Source organism: Rhipicephalus sanguineus, chromosome 6 (genome assembly GCF_013339695.2).
Source record: "Rhipicephalus sanguineus isolate Rsan-2018 chromosome 6, BIME_Rsan_1.4, whole genome shotgun sequence".
In the NCBI taxonomy this organism is placed as follows: Eukaryota; Metazoa; Arthropoda; class Arachnida; order Ixodida; family Ixodidae; genus Rhipicephalus; species Rhipicephalus sanguineus.
In genome coordinates this window covers 162,788,241-162,800,724 of record NC_051181.1, presented here as the reverse complement: position 1 = coordinate 162,800,724, position 12,484 = coordinate 162,788,241, and the positions used below count along the sequence as shown (strand labels likewise).

The window sequence follows — 12,484 nt, the reverse complement described above, 5'->3', positions numbered from 1 at the left end:
GTCTTCGGAAAACCGGAAGAATTTGTTCAGGCTACTCATAGACCCTGTGTTCGCAATCGACATGGTTACTGTGATGCTAAGCTGATCATCATGGGATTTAATGAACCTACGTTGGAGCTCACCTCAGACAGGTAACACTACTTCAGAGTTGAGTGTAAGCTATTGCCGAAACCATTTCTCTCTTTTTTTTTTTTTACAGAGGTAGAGAAATTTATTGAAACACCGTTCCTTTCAGTTCGGCATCAACACCACTGAGCTTGGTGTCATTTTCATGGTTCAGTTTGCGAGCTATACTCTGGCGGCGCTTGTCCTTGGTATCTTATGCCAATTAAAGGTGAGCATATTTATGTGCTTCGTTAAAAGAATTTTATTGTTTTTCAGCAATATGTGTCTAGTCAGCGCAATATCTAATTATCATTGAATCAACTGATAACACCCTTTCCTCATATGAACGAGAGCTTCAAGGATAATGCTGCTTCTCTCCCTGTTATTTGCTGCTCACTTCACATTTATAGGTGTCTGCAAATGGCACCCGCTTCCTCTTTTTCTGGCATGAGTGAATGTAACATAGAATGGCGAAATGAGTGATTGATATGAGAGAATATGACTTGCACTCAAGACAGCGCGAAACATGCTGCTGCTGCTGCTGCTGCTGCTCTCTCGTTGTTGTTGTTCTTAATAATTATTTCATGCTCCTTGCTTCTATTACAGATGGATGCGTTTCTGCGCCTTTTTAGGCCAATTTGTGACCGCGTTCGCTTACATTATACTAGGGCCAGCCATTCATCCGATAGAAGCGTAAGCATACAATGTTTATATATAGCTAGAAAGGAAAGAAGGACAGAAGGGGAATGAATGTTTGAGACAGGGAAGTCATTGGCGAGGTTTTAGAGAGCGATTAGCTACCTTCTTTCTGCTGAGAAAAGATGGTAAGGGAAATAAAGTATGATACAAAGATATTGCCAAAAATGAAGCACTAAATCAAGGCCCTTTAATAATCATATCTTCACCAAGCGACGATCTCGTGTGATGACGTCACAAATTTTTGCGCTATGGCATCATGACGTGATATGTGACGTCATCATGACGTGTCTCTGATCAGGTGACTGTTCACATCGTTCGTGTAGACGCGGGCGCCGCCGACGGTCATTTTCACGCATGATGAGGCACCAAGGTTTCCACCCTAATAAAAGCGTTCGATCTGCGGTCAAGTGGTGGAGGTACTCGTCGACGCCCGTTCTCCCTCTAGTAGTTCCTGTTCGCTTGGAGCTGAGCTCCGGCCGTGGGTGGCGCCCGCCTACCGCTCATACTCAGAGCAGCAAAATAATTTTCTCCTGCCTAACGTTTGGATTCCTCCTCGGCAAAATCTTATATTGAACGTAGGGAATGCTGAATATTGATCTTTTTCACTACCTTTCTTTAAACAAGCGTTGTCACAGTAGCCTTGTGATGTTAGTAGATTAGTAGCAGGATGTATTGAATTGAACTGCATTTGTCGCTGCAGACAACGATGCTCAGTTTCTGATTTTCTTTAGGGCTATGTGGATGGTATACCTCTCCAAGTGTTCACGGGGGCCGGCATGGCGGGCAATTCGTTTGTGGTTATTGCCATTCATTGAAACATGCAGTGTAAGTTTGTTTAGACCTTACATTGAATAACTTTGCGGATATTCAGCTTGTAAGATGCAACTGTAGCGTACAGTCTCTAGTTATATTTGGTAGGAAGAAGGCAGGATGAAAAATGGTGGGTTGAATAGTGTGGTTTGGATAGTTTTATTCAGAGCGCAATATAGCTTAGGCAACTGACGGAGGAAGGAGACAAGAGCGTCACTTGGTTCAAGTTTCCTTGCGCGTTGAACAGAAACAGCATTTCCTACTAAAACGTTACACACGTTGTAAGAACTATCTTGGGTTGCTTTAAATCTTTGCTTTAGTCTTTAAGTGCAGATTTTCTTAGCGAGATCCTCATAACGTTTGCCTGACGGTTATGTTTTCGACGTTTTTCATTGCGCGATCCCAAGAACAGAGAATTCGCGAAGGGTGAGCCGACATGTATTGTTCCGTATGTGTGCCGTTACTGGCTGGGGTTGTGTGAGAACACTGATACATGGCTAGTCGGTTGAAATGCATAATTTGCACGTAGTGGAAGTATACAAAAAGGCACAGAAAAAAGCACGACGAAACATGGCGCCGTGAATCGTGCACATTCATGCATATCCGCCCGATATAAGGCGTCTTTCAGCTAACCCGTGCCGAACGAAAAAAATATATATAGATACTTACTCGTCATTTAACTTTGCATTGCTCACCTTCAACACCTCGGAGAACTATTTTCCAAAGCGCTTTGGTAAAAATATTAAATAATTCATTAACCAGCTTTGAAAATTATTTGAGAAAAACCTGACAATGGGCTAGTTGGTTAAACATGATCAACTTTCTTGCGCAAACTACAAAAAGAGCTGGACACTGCGAATAAAGGCGCATACCGAACAGAACACATCCGAAAATTATCGCTTTAATTACAATATGTACAGCTAAGAAGTTGTACGACATCTTAAACGAAGGTTGAAACTGGAAATAAATTATTTGGATATTTATTACTAGGCTTTACGTAGGGTTTAAGTAGAGCACAGCGGTAAATATCGAAATAAATGTTATGCTATTATTTTTTTTGCAATTTAACCTTGCTGCAATGAAAGTGAGCGTGATTACGAAAACTACGATGTCATTAGGCGCTTACACGAAGTGACATTAGAGCCTCAGACTATATTGATGAATCATCAAAACTTCACGCGATGATGTTTCATGAATTGGACGCGTGAGTGAGTGAGTGAGTGAGTGAGTGAGTGAGTGGGAGTGAGTGAGTGAGTGAGTGAGTGAGTGAGTGAGTGAGTGAGTGAGTGAGTGAGTGAGTGAGTGAGTGAGTGAGTGAGTGAGTGAGTGAGTGAGTGAGTGAGCTAGCGAACGAGCTAGCGAGCGTGCGTGCGTGTGCGTGCGCGTGTACCGACTATGCTTCAATCGTCAGCTTTAAGAAATTTGGTATTATGGTATCGAATTTCGGTGACCATGTCTTGTTGTTCTTCGTTTTTATTTTTGTTTTTGTTATTTAGCGTGATGTGTTCACACTCGTTTGTTGTATCTGGATAGAGCTCCACCACGTGTGACCAGTTCGGCTTTGTTAAATTATGATGCAATGTCGCATACATTTGCACATAAACAGGCGGGTCTTGCTGCAAATTAAACCACTTGTTACTCAGAGGTTGTGATGTGCTTTGTGTTTCTTCGTGCCTCGTCTCAGTCGCGCTGTAGTTTTACATAAGATCCTTTACGGCGTTCAGTGCTCCGTAAGTCATTGCATGGTCTATGTGTCTCACGCAGGGCAAGAGGATACTCAGACGATATAAAGACGACATCGTTCATTTCCACTGTTGTATTTACAAGTTTGGTGTTCGGGTGAGTTCCCTCTTAGCAGCTATGCTGCTTTGTACTATCGAATGTGATTTAATACACGGGGTATCTTTTTGGGAGTAATACAAGTTTTTAAAATAAATATACTATGAAGTAGGGCACCTGTCGTCTTCACAAACGAACGCTTTGTCGAGACGGAAATACTTTGCCGCTGCTGAAATTATGATGAAAAGAGTAATTACCAAAGCTTGTTAATTAACCTACTTGTTATTAACTTGAGGCCAGTTGTACGTATAGAAATGTTCTGGGCGTCCCGATTTATGGCATAATCATTTCCTTGACATTCCAAAAGTCTCATGTATGTCTAGATATTTGTCACCGAATCGCAAGGCCCCTTGGAACGCCAGGAGCGCATAAAAGGCGGCTGCTCTGCTACGTCAGACTGGAAGGCCGCGTGATGGTGACCAAATTTCAGTGAAGGGGCGTCGCGGCAGTGTCGTGTCGTGGAAAGCGGCAAGCCATCTGCCTTGCACTAGCGATCGCCCTACTTATTCTACACCTTTGCGCGTAATTTTCATGTTCTCTTTTAATTTCGCGAGAGAGAGAGAGTGAGAGAATAAACTTTATTGACACTGGCCGGCAGTGGTCTTGGTGGCCTCAGATGGCGGCGCTGAGTCCCTGAACTCGGGCGGCATCTTCAGCCGGCCGGACGGCCCAGAGCTGGTCGTTGAGCTCTGAGCTTCTGAGCGATGTGCGAATGATTTGCGACAACCATAAATTGTGACGTCCAACAATTTTAGATGTGAAGCATCTTATAGCGGAGTTCAGTCCGGTGGTGGTGGCGGTGGTGGTGGTGGTGGTGGTGGTGGTGTGCGGCGTGACCACCCTTACTGCGCATGCGCAAGCCCTTTCCACTCCCCTCGCCCTCTCCCCTTTCCCGCTCCCCCACTCCCCTTTCTCCCTCACCCTCTAAACTTCCCCTCTCCATTTTCCTCCTCCCCTCTCTACCACCCCTCTCCCTTTCCCTCTCCTCTTCCCCCTCTCCCTCCCCTCTCCACTCCCCCCTGAAACGCGGGCTCTACATGCCGAAACGCTGCTTCGCATCGCCTTATGGTCCCCTTTAGCGGGAGATGGTGTGATTTTTATGTAAACTCCCCTCAAGTTGATGACAAACATTTAATTAACAATATTTTGTTAATTAGCCTTTTCAGTGTAACTTTAGCCGAGGCCACTGTCATTCAGTAAGCGCCGTCTAGGTACTGACGATTAAATTGAACAGGTATAGTACGGATGAAACTGATTATAGGTAAAGCATGGTGCCAATCGTGCTTTTCAATTTAGATAGATGTACGTAACCGTGCTTTTCATTTGTCCTGGCTTTGTTAGCAGCTGGTCGCCAATAGTTCCTTCTCCAACGCCAATCTAAATACTAAACACACTTTCACAATTTCAGTGCTACAGTGACACCTCCATTGCCGGATACATTGTAGAAAAATTCGGCTATAGAAGCGGATCGATGTTTTTGTTAGGACTTCTCATGCTGTGGGTGAGTCTGCTGGTTTTAGTAATTAATACGAAAATCCGTGCCTATACATTGTATGTGTTGCAAGGTACATGACATTTTACGGTCTTTTCATAGTAGAAACACCCTTACAAGTACGTATGGAAGTAGCAAGACCCACGCACAACATTACAGGAGCGCAGTGTGTCTGACGCAGCGCAGACGGTGTCCAGTGTCCAGCGATGCGTTTCAAGCATGAGCACAGAGCAGCGCAGTTCGTGCGCCATTTTCTTTGTATGCGTGCTCTAACCGGTGGCACTAAACTGGAAACATTTAAGATGACAAAATTTATACACTGATATATAATAGCTTTCAATCAACCACGGAACTTGACTGAGAATGGCACTTGGCTACTTCATAGCTAACAAGGTGAAAATTGTTAACGCGAGATTTCAGTTGTAGCATTATTCAATTCCAATATAATTAGACAAGATACGACCCATATTTCGCTTACTGAAATAGAAGGCATACAAGGAATGATGTCTGAGCATAGGCGAACATGTTGTTGCTGCGGACAATATGAAAACAGTGTAAAGGCCGCAATCCAGCCTTCTGGTGCCGTGTTACTTCACCCGTTGCGCAGTGATCTCATCGGATGTCTGTATGCTTACGGTGACTGATAATGCCGCCGAAAGTGTAAGAGAGCTGATATAAGCAATACCGCATTCCAAGGAAGCAATTTAGTCGCAGGAACTCCGCGGAGTTTTACTAGCCTTTGGTATCTTCAGGCAGCGCTTTGTAGATCGACAATGTAAGGATTGTAAACTGTACTTTACTGCATATCTGCACATATTATGCACTTTCCAATTATCTTGTCGTAACAATCCGGTAGGTGTCATGCATCCATCGTTTAATATGTAGCCTTCATGATACCGTACGTAAAACCGTTGCCTTCTGTAACAATGCTCTCTCTTGTTACGCAATGTTTTGGCATATAACGTGTTCGTTACGTAAATTTTATGTCTACAAATGCTGCAATAAGTACGTTTTCAACTATGGTACAGCCTAACAAAACTGAGAATAAGGATGAAAGAAAGGCAGGGAGGTTAACCAGGGCTGAGCCCGAAACGTTTCGTTATGTCTGGTTGTGTGTACGCACACTGAATCTGGCACGTATACTAATGACTCTTTTGACCTTATCTTTCAGACACCAGTTACATTCATCCAGTGGTTGGCGTCATCGTGCAGCGACAAAAGAAAGCAACAGCTAAACCAAACGACTGATTTGAGGATATCTGCATGCTGATGCGCCATATGCATTTATGTTCAGGTCCAAACATTCCAATGCGCAGTTCACTGCTTAAGTCACGGAAAACATGTGAACACACTGAGGCTCAAATAATGTCTTCAAAATAATTACAAAATGAATGTTGCCCTTTTGGCCAGAATGGCATACAGATGTATTCAGGCGGCATAAGTGTCACAAGAAATTGCGCACGTGCTACAGCAGGCGCCACGATGAAGCGGCATTCTATAGGGCCCCGCATTTGCGGGTTAGGTAATGTGGTCCGGCAATGCCCAGCGTACCAAGAGAATGCTCGAGAAAACACCTACGGCTTTCGGTGTGTGTTCACGTACAAAACGTCAAAACATACCAAGATTTTCGGTATGATAGGAAACGTGGACAACTACGGTGAAAGAGGCAACCTCTTTGGATTTTATTTTTACATCAATACGGGGAGCTAAGATAAAAGCGTATGTCCGAAGTAACGCAGAGTCGCCATCAGCGCCGTAATGAAAGTCGGAAAGACTAACCTATTCACTGGAAATGTTGGCCCATGCTAGCTGTGTGAAGTTAAGTTAATGATGATGATGAATAAACGATTACTATCGTAACAGTAACCCGGTGAGAGCCCAGTTCTACTTTAGGTGAAAGGTTTATTCCTTCCAGAAACCTGTGGCTGTCGCAATGGCCCTGGCAAAGAGCCGTAACTGTTATTAAAAGTCCTCGGAGACGGGCTCGGCCTCCCAGACCAAAAAAAAAACGGGGCTTCCCTGAGATTAGCTTCTATATTGTATAAAGGATACGTATGCAAGCAAAAACATCTCTATATGAGAGCAGAGCAGCAATAAGCATCGCAGCTCGACCATCGGAAGCTGACAGGATTGACCTTTTTCAGCACTTCATTGACCATAATAAATCGATTTTTATCTCATCCTGTTGAACTTACTGAACCCGGCGTTGCATTTACTCCTGCATAATGCGACAGTGTACTCTAAGCCCATCAAGGTAGAAAACATGAAATATCCATAGCGTTATTCCTTTGCACACATCAATATGCGTACTGAAAACATTTATCGCACACTAATATTTCACATACGGATAACAGACATGCCTGTCGAACACAGGCATAATGTGGTAGCTGAAGTAGAACTTGCAAAAGGTACTCTGCGTTGAGTTCGAACACTCATCATCAATACCTAGGCGAGTCTAGATAAGAACGAGCAGGGGGACCTGGTCAATTCCGATTTTAGTGAAACTTACTTTAGGCGCAGGTTTTAGACCAAGAACAATGATTCTGAAGTTGCTTTGTGAAAAAAGAAATTGTTTGCCTCCGAGCGCGCTGGAAGCTACACAGGGAGGGATGGCACGGGGGAAAGAAGTTACGTCAGCGCGCTTCGTGAAACGCGATCGCTCTCTCCCGTTGTGATCCTTGTGCGATCCCTGTACTGTGTAATGTAAGCAGACTATGAAGCGCGGTTCCGGCACGTGGCGGAGCTTCGTGGTAAGAAGCGCATCTGATCCAGGAGGAGGATACAACTTTATTGACGCCATGAAATGGGTCAGGTGAGGGGGGGGATGGGTGCAGGGAAAAGGTAGCCGATGGGCCCTCGGGCCGCTTTAGGTGGCCGAAAGTCCTTGCGCTTCGGCGACCCCCATGGCCCAGCACACTATCCGGAGTTGGTCGTCCGGTCGTGAGCTGCGCAAAGCAGCCTCCCATCGCTCCTGTCGCTCAGCCCCTCAAAGGGGGATTTGGCTTGTTTGGACAATGGCGATATGTGTGATTAAAGTCGGCTCGCGGACTCGAGCAGAGACGACAATGGGGTAAGGCGTCACCCTGATGAATTTGGGAATTGATGAAGTGGGATATTAAAGTGCCCGTTTGGAGTCGGCGCCAAACGATTTGCTCAGCCTGGGACAACGATTTATGGGCTGGTGGGTAGATCATGCGGGAATTGCGGTAATGTAAAGTAATTTCATGGTAGGTGAGTAGGAATTCCCGCGCGCTGCGAAAGGAAGGCAGACCGTCCACTGCCCGGTTGACGAGAGCTCGGGCTTGCTCATGGCGGCTGTATTCCCGGGATGTCCACAATGCGCTGGAACCCACAAAATAGTGATTATTCGTTTAGGAGGAGGAACGAATTGTAGGATACGGTAGGCAGGTGCATGAATTCGACGCATAGCAAAGTTACGAATGGCCGTTTTTGAGTCGGAGAAATATACTCCGCCTGGGTGTGAGCAATAGCTAAAGCGATCGCAGCTTCTTCCGCCTCGATTGGTTGAGCGACTCGGTCGAAAGTGGCGCAACAGAGTAGCTTGTGGGCATTATCTGAGACCGCCACTGCGAAGGCAGGACGATGGGAGTATTCTGCGGCATCCACATAGGCGACCGGGGTCGAAGATGCGTAGCGCTTATGAAGCGACCTAGCCCTGGCCATTCTCCGGTCGTGATTATGGGTTGGATGGGTATTTTTGGGTAATGGTGGGATGAAGAGACTGTCGCTAACGCTTTCGGGGGTGAATTCGTGGGGGTGGGCATCCTATGAGGTTGATTTTGAGGCGCTGAAGGAGCAGCCTTCCTGTTTCGGACTGGAAAGACGAGTATAATGGCTAATGAGGTGTGCTTCGACTAATTCATCAATCGTGTTATGCACACCCAACTGGAGCAGTTTGCTCGTGGCGGTACTCTTAGGAAGGTGCATAGCAGTTTTATATGCTGTGCGGATGAGGCGATCTACTTGATCTCTCTCGAGAGATGAAAGGTGCAGATAAGGGAGGGAATAAGTCATTTTACAGAGGCAGAATGCTTGTACAAGGCGGCGCGTGTCTGCTTCTCGCATGCCTCTGTGACGATTAGAAATCTCTTTATGAGGGCGGATATATTCTGCACCGACCTCAGTATCGCACCTATAGCTATGGAATTGGAGCCGTTATTGGAAATGTGGAGGCCTAGAACTCTGATGGTTTACCTGAGGGATGAGTTGATCATCCAGATATACTGATATTGGCGGAGGAAAAGGGTCTTTGGGGCGAATGAGAAGAAGTTCTGATTTAGGAGCTGAGCAGCTGAGGCCGATGCTCCGCGCGTGTTCTTGTACCGTTTTGTTGCTCGTTGGAGAGTATATTCGATTATGCCACAGTTGCCCGTGGTGGTCCAAAGCGTGATGTCATCGGCGTACAGTGAGTGTTGTAGGGCCGGTATGGTCGATAATTTTTGCGCGAGGGGGATTAGAGTTATATTAAAAAGGAAAGGAGAGAGGACGGCCCCTTGAGGAGTGCCCCTACTGCCGAGGGTGAAGGTCGGGGATTTAACCGATCCTAGATGAATCTCCACGGTTCTGTTCGATAAAAAGGCTGTAACATATTGATAAGTGCGCGAACCCACGTTTAGCTGACTGAGATTTTGGAGAATAGCTGCGTGTCGTACATTGTCGAATGCTTTAGTCAAGTCGAGTGTCAATAGTGCTTTTGTAAGATGGGGGAAGTCGCGATTTAGTACCTCCTTTGAGTTGGAGCATTACATCTTGGGTGGAAAGGCCTGCCCTGAATCCAAACATGGTAGGAGGGAAGAGGCGATTTTCCTCCATGAATCTGTTTAGACGATTGAGGATTACGTGCTCCATGAGTTTGCCTGCACACGAAGTGAGGGATATTGGGCGCAAATTAGCTAGGTCGAGCGGTTTGCCTGGTTTTGTGATGAATGTAACCTTTGCATGTTTCCATGGGGAGGCAATGTGCCTTGGTTCCAGTGCTGGTTAAAATACTCAGTTAGGACATTAATTGAGTCTGCGTCCAGATTGCGTAAGGATTTGTTAGTGACGCGATCAGGGCCGGGCGCTGAGGTGGTGCGCAGCTGATGTAACGCTGCGCACACCTCTGCCTCCGTTATGGGGCGGTCTAATTCTCGGTTGGGAAGGCCTCCATATCCGACATGGATTCGGTCGCGTGCCGCGGAAAGTATGTTTGAATTAGGGTTTGTACTATGTCCTGACCTCGTTGCTTCGTTAGGTGAACCAGTCGTGTGATAAGTTTGCGATCTACAAGTTTCCACACCAAGCATGTGTAATCACCGGACTTTCTCGTGAACAAGCGACGCTGTTGTACCGCATAAGAACCGGCTCCGCATACACCCCGGCTTGGTCATTCAAGACTGGGCGATACGCTTCCCCGTTTTGTGCCTTCTGCGGTGACATCGGGGACATTGAACATTTTATTTGGCTTTGCCCGCAGTTTGATGTGGAAAGAACAGCGATGGTCCGCACCTTGCAAAAAGGTTGTCATAGGCACCGGACATTTGAAGACGTCATTTTTCCTGAAGGGCCCGCAGCAACGAGGAGGAGCGTGCAACGAATTTTGTTGGTTTTCCTGCGAGACACTGGGCTGTTCAGCACTTGGTGACGTACCCCTACAATTCAGGAGATGCTCAGGCGGAACAATTGCCGGCCATGCAGGCCAGGCTAACCCCGCCTGCTGCAACATCACCACCCCACCACCACCACCACCACCACCACCATGCTAGTTTCCGTCTTCGCTTTTGATGGTTCTAATAGATGACGTAGGAAGGACCACGTTTTCTTAAAGTGAAGGCTTCCATCGAGCCTATTGCATAACTGCGTCCATTGTTGAGACACAAGATTAGCGGTATGTTCTGTGATGAGGTCGAGAGTGGCAGACATACGACGCCGCAATGTGCGGTTGTGCTTTTGTCTAAGTCATCGTCTCTCCATACTCTGGTAAGCTTCCCATAAGTGTAGCAAGCGGCTATCGACCGGCTCGTTTGCGTGCTCAGCTGGGGCTTGTTTAGTCGCTAATTCCATATATTTTTGTAGCTGCCCGACCCATTCCTCATAGTCTGAAATTGAGGTAGTCTGTTTCAGTGCGCGGATTTTTCTGAATTTATCCCAATCTACAACAGCCTTGAGCTAGTACCGGGGTCTGAGATTACCTGCGTGAAGTGTGACGTCAATTATATAATGATCACTGCCTAGGGTGAGGCCAGTGTTCTGCCATTGTAGCTTATGATGTTCTTAACTAGTGTCAAGTCTGGGCAAGTGTCCCTACTAACACTGTTTCCTACGCGAGTAGCTTGCGTGGTGTCCGTCGCGAGGGATAGCCTGTGCTGTTGGATAAAGTTGTAGAGTTGTCTTCCTTTGACGGAGGAGGCCCTGTATCCCCAATCAACGTGTGAGGCATTAAAATCACCGACTATGACTATTGGCACGTTGCCTGCGATAGAGGGCGCGCGCGCGAGCACGTGCAAGAGTTCTGCTGGTTTGTCACGGGGGTGGCTGTAGATATTTAAAAAATAAAAGTGGGAGACCGTACATTGCGCGGCAGGAGTTCAAGGAAGACGCAGTCGGAATATAGATCTGACAAGTCCTGGGTGACATGTGCAATGTTACGATGAACATAAGTGGGACCATGGGGTGGGGGAGGTTTGCGGCTGTATAGCTTGATATCAGTTAAATTACATTGCTTTTGGTTCCTGTATGGCGATGACATCTGGCACGGGCGTTGCCTGCTGTAGATGGAGAAATAAGTTGTCTCTTTACGTTGTAGGCCTCTACAATTCCATTGCCAAATCCTTAATGGTTGAGGGAATGAGTGCTTATCGAGGGGTGGAGAAGTCATGATGGGACGGGTGGAGGTACTGGAGGGGGCGGGGGCGAGCAACTTAGTTGTTAGGTCTGTGATGACCTGTTCCAGACGAGCAAATCGTTCCGCGATTTGTGCGAAGCCGTGATCCATTCTCTGTTCTACTTTGTTAATAGCTCCCCAAGAGCTTGAGCTGATGTGTCTGACACATCGCTCGTGCTTTCTAGAGTAGCTTTTTCTGGGTGGGCAGTCCTCTGGGAATGATGTATCTCTGAATGATCGCCTGAGTCGGTGTGAAGAGAGTCACGGATTTCTACTGGTTCTTGGCACGTAGTGGGTTGCGCAGATTTGACATGTTCAGTGCATTTAAACGCTCGAGTATTAAGGACATTTGTCGCTTGAGGTCCTGGTTTCTTTGGTGAGACGGTCTATAGTGGACTGATAGTAGAGGTCTCGGGAATCTGAGCGACTATTAGAGGATGGAGACGCTATCTACACAGCTCACCTTTTGCGAGTCTTGGTTCACCGTGGGCAACAGGGAGGCGGTGTTCCGTCGTGGGCTCTTGCTTCGGTTCGGCCTTCGCCGGTTGCGAGTCAATGGCGGAATGAAGCCTGTCTACTTGAAAGTCCGGCGTCGCTGCTTGATGTGGTGGGATTTCTGGTACGTTCGGTCGTACCACGCTGGTATTTCGGCGGCA

General features: G+C 46.7%; 1 protein-coding gene and 1 long non-coding RNA gene across 2 annotated transcripts in view; both read left to right on the top strand.

Annotated features, from left to right (window-relative positions):
* LOC119397681 (uncharacterized) overlaps window positions 1-12,484 on the top strand; it is a 57,649-nt gene that overhangs the window by 22,722 nt on the left and 22,443 nt on the right. The gene's annotated exons all lie outside the window — the stretch shown is intronic.
* LOC125759056 (uncharacterized) lies at window positions 1,585-4,880 on the top strand. The gene is made up of 3 exons (XR_007416661.1): window positions 1,585-1,629; window positions 3,379-3,453; window positions 4,862-4,880. It is a non-coding gene; the product is annotated as an uncharacterized LOC125759056 (long non-coding RNA).